Genomic DNA, 5,158 nt, shown 5'->3' on the forward strand with positions numbered 1-5,158 from the left:
GCTAGAGAGATTCTTAAATGTAATAACATGAATATTTCATTTCATTTTATTTCATTGTATTTCATTTCATTTCCTTGGAAAATTTTGAAGATTTTCTGTACCTGTACTATTGAACAATACCTTCATTTCTTCTAACTAACCTTATTACCATTCTTATTATACAATGCTTTACACAACTAAAAATGTTTTGTCCCTGTGTGTGTGTATGTGTGTGTGTGTGTGTATGTGTGTGTGTGTGTGTATGTGTGTGTGTGTGTGTGTGAATGCACGTATCTTTTTGCAAAGCAGCTCAGATGCTCCTGCAGCTTATAACTAAGAGCTCATAATATTAAGTGGTCTTATTTATGGGTTTCTTTGCATTTATACAAATTTGTAACAAGATGCATATATGTTCTTGCTGTGTTTCTTTTTATTGCCCATTGTGTTTACATCATATATGTATGTGTATACATCTAACGACCTATCAAGTGTGTGGGTATGTATACATGTGTATATATGTATGTATGTATATATGTATATGTATCTCTCTCTCTTTCTCTCTCTCTCTCTCTCTCTCTCTCTCTCTCTCTCTCTATATATATATATATATATATATATATATATATATATGATGTATTTCACATGATTTCTCTAATTGTCAGTTAAAATAGTGTCACGGTATATAGAATCATTGTCTCAAATATTAAGGACTGACTTCTGCAATTTTTCCATGTTGATTTGAAAACTCTAGTCTATATTTTGAACTATGAGTCTACGTTAACTATGTGTTACATTTTATTATTTTTATTTCTTTACTCCAGACTTTGCACACTCAGAATTGTACCCCTCTCTTTTCCCCCTGTACCGTCCACTACGTTCCAAGTAATTTCTGTATTTCTATTAAATTACAATGACAATAGATAATTTACTTAGAGAAATGTAGGTAAAACCACTATTCATGATTAATCAATGAATACTTTTGTTTAAACTCCCAAAAAGTTGAAACCGGTGTAAGAATATGTCACACAGCCCATATCTTTCTTTATAAATCATCTCCTACATGCAGCTGTTTATACAATTTTATCTCAATTTTTTTTCTTTTTTGAAATCTATTTCTTTATTAATTAAATTTACTTCCAAGTTACTAATTACTAACAATGTCTCACTTTATCTCTAAAATCTGTTAATTAAATACTCTTATTACTCAAACTTTTAAGCATGTTAATGAATTTTTCTAAAGAATTATATACTAAGAGGAAACTAAAACAAACTATAATCAATATTCAATAGCATAGATGGTTAATCTATATGATATTTAGTTGATGACTGTAGTTGTAATAACTTGAAATATTTCTTTAACTACTAGCACTTCCAACATCATCTACTACTCCTAATACTTACTACATAATAAAGATAATAATAATGATAATAATAACAACAATAATAATAATGATAATAATAACAATAATAATAATATCAATAATAACAGCATTAATAAATTTACTTGTCTCTTTTGAGCATGTACGTATTGATGAGAGACTGAATTATTGAACCGTAATAAGTGAATGTATGTCAATTGATATGCTCAATGAACCATATTAGATTACATTTTCTATGTGTTTCATACCAGAAAACAAACGTCTTTTCTCACACAACTAATTTGCTACATTGATAACGGTTTGCTACATTGATAACGCGTGAGTATAACTATGTTGACAAGATGATCGGAAATTGCTCAGTCTGTTTACAATGTACTTTGCATGGAATCCATTTTATCAAATGTAAAGTGAGATATTACTAAGATTTTGTATTATTCTATTTTCCTCGCCTTTATCCAAATTTTTCAATTACATACAACATATATATATACATATATATACATATTGAGTTTGATATGAAAATTTACAATCCTGCTTCAATATTTTATTCTTCAATTCCCATTTATTTTTCACAGATATTTTCAAAGTAATTTGAACTTTTAGTTTCAAATTACCAAAAAACGCAAAACAAAGTTTTGGAAATTTTGCTTTCTGTGAAAATGTTTCCTTGCCAACATTTCTCAGCATTTATTAATGAATCTGTTTATAACTAACAATAACAATGAACTAAATTAATTTTGAAGCTTATTCAACTCAGCTATTACAATACAATTTGTTTTATCTTTCTCAAAACTGCAAAAATAAAATGTGAAAATATATTATTTTTATTCAAAATGTTGGAATTTTTAAAACTTGTTGAAACTGTTTTAAAACCGTTATTTCTTTGTAAATTTATTTGAAGAAATTTTTCCTTCAAAACTGATCTTTGAGAAATTTTACTAAACCTTTTTCCTAAGACGGCAGCTAGGTGTCTAAATTTGAGCTGTTTCGCTCATAGCCAAATGACGCTGGTAAAGTCTATTTCTTGTAATATTGTATACTAAGGAGAGGAAGATCTAGTCTCCACTTAATAGTCGCTATATTGTGGTAATAAAGATTGAAAATTTGAATTTTTTTTCTTTTTCATTAGCTTTTAATGTAGTTGCAATTTTTTTTTATTTTTTGAAAAAGAATAGTTAAATTTACATTTTTTTATCATTATATGCTACAGAAGCAATATTAGTAGATTAAAATTGCCATTTATGAATCATAATTAATGTAAACACATCACAAAAGGCAAATCAGGTGTATTTGTCCAGAGATAATATCTCTTCTGGACTGACTGTGTTTAGAAACATGAATATATTGCACAGGCGCATATGTGTCTGTGTAAAGGCACAGGCATGGCTGTGTAGTAAGAAGCTTGCTTTCCAGCCTCATGGCTTTGAGTTCAGTCCTACTGTGTGGCAACTTGAGCAAGTGTCTTCTACTATAGCCTTAGGTCAACCAAAGTCTTATGAGTGGATTTGGTAGACAGAAACTGAAAGAAGTCCATTGTGTGTGTATGTGTGTGTGTGTGTGTACATGTATATGTGTACATGTGTGTGTGTATATATATGTCCTCCATCACTGCTAGACAACTGGTGTTGGTTTGTTTATATCCCTGTAACTTAGCAGCTCTGCAAAAGAGACTGATAGAAGCACCGGGATTAAAATAAAATAAGCATTAGGGTCAATTCGAGTAAAATTCTTCAAGGCGGTGACCCAGCATGGACGCAGGCTAATGACTGAAACAAGTAAAAGATAAATAATTAGTAACAAATGAAAATCATTCAGTAAAAACAAGGAGGATGCTTGATATGTATTTCTACATCATTGAACTTTGTCAGTAAGCATATAATCACTGGCAGTTGCATGCTAAGACAAATTCCATTGCTGATTAACATTCTCACCTCCACTGCTGGATGAGTTCCATCTAATACTGATATATTTGTATTTTTAAATACAGTAAATCCATGCCTTTTACTTGTTTCAGTCACATTACACTGCAGCCACGCTGGAGCACTGTGACAAACACAGACACAAAGACCCATATACGTAGATATATACATATATGATGGGCTTCTTTCAATTTCCATCTGCCAAATCCACTCACAAGACATTGGTTGGCCTGAGGCTATAGTAGAAGACACTTGCCCAAGGTGCCATACAGTGGGACTGAACCCAGAACCATGTGGTTGGGAAGCAAGCATCTTACCACAGTCACACCTATGCCTCTATACAGCCATGCCTGCATCTAAGAGATATTATCTCTGGGCAAAATGCTTTTTTGCCTTTTTGTGATATATTAGCATTAAGTATGATTAACAGGTGGCTTTTTTTAGTGTTCCTGTTGCATGTGACTTATTTTTATTCAGCTGGGTTGCTAATTGCAACACCAAAGATATTTTTCAATCTTCTCTTACAGACATATCTCTGGATTGCTGATAAAGCCAAGCTTATCAGGCCTATTGATCATAACATATATGAACCAGTAAAACACAGGGCACTTGATATCTGTCATTCCTGTGGTTTTTCACAAGGTATGAGGATGACATCCTAATTTTGACATCCTCTTATGACAAGGCCATTAAAATATATAGTATATATTCAATAATATTGATGTGCATCAAAAATTTCAAGTGGAGCACCCTGATAACATCAGTTCCTTAGCTCTGCTTGATTTTAAACTCAAAATTGCAGAGAATGAACTTATCTTCACTAACTTTTACAAAAATGTGACATGTAAGGTATCTATTTGTAGATTATAATTTATTGCTACCCATCAGAGCTAAGATGGCCTGTGTTATAGTTTATTGCTGTCCATCAGAGCTAAGATGACCTGCACAGTAAACGCAATGGGGCAGGAAGCAAAAGGACTAACAACATACAATTCAGAAAAGTCCTTATAAAAAATGACTACCTAAATTCATACACCAAATGTCAGGACATCACCAGACATCACAAAAAGGTATAACAAAATCCACACATCCAGGGGTAACATGTATTTTTTTAAAACTATCACACTTTAACAAAGGAAAAAAAAACTGCTGCAAGCTATCAGGTAATCCACCATGTGTACATTACTCGACTGTATGATCAATGGTGAAAATATATGTCTGCAATCCTAAATGGTGTGTAAATATAATGAATTCTACATTGAAAGTGTCATCAGATAAGCACACATTCAGGTTAAAGAACACCTCTATGCTAAAAACACTTCTATGCTAAAGAAGATCTCTATGTTGAAGAACGCCTCTATGCTAACACTTCTTCCATAAAAGAAAACACCATGGAAATGTCACACCCAAGACCCAACACAACCAAGTTTGCATTGAAGCCATAGAACAAAACATTGGGAATCTCAGAATAAAAGAAGCCATCATAATTAGTAAGACCAACCCAACATATTAAAAACAGAACCAAACTGCATGCAGCTGGTTGGCTACTACAACAGTGCTACCTTGTGCATGCAAAGCAACCCTTCATATACACATGCTGCAGAACAGAGAAGTCAGTTCATAATGCCATTTCTCTAAAGATTTCCCAAAGAAGGAGTCCTAAATGCGAAATATTGTAATAGAAATTAAAAGCACAAGTCTGTGACTTGTATTATTTCTTATAACTTGGATTTTTTTGGCAAAAACAAAAATTTTAAACATATATTGATAAATATTTCTTTTTAGCTAGTGAGTGTATTTACAATCATGTATTTTCACATTTCCAAATGACTTTTATTAACACCCTAGTCATATTTAGTGACAATTATAGTTTTCCTTTTT

This window comes from Octopus bimaculoides, chromosome 11 (genome assembly GCF_001194135.2).
Source record: "Octopus bimaculoides isolate UCB-OBI-ISO-001 chromosome 11, ASM119413v2, whole genome shotgun sequence".
NCBI classification, from domain to species: Eukaryota; Metazoa; Mollusca; class Cephalopoda; order Octopoda; family Octopodidae; genus Octopus; species Octopus bimaculoides.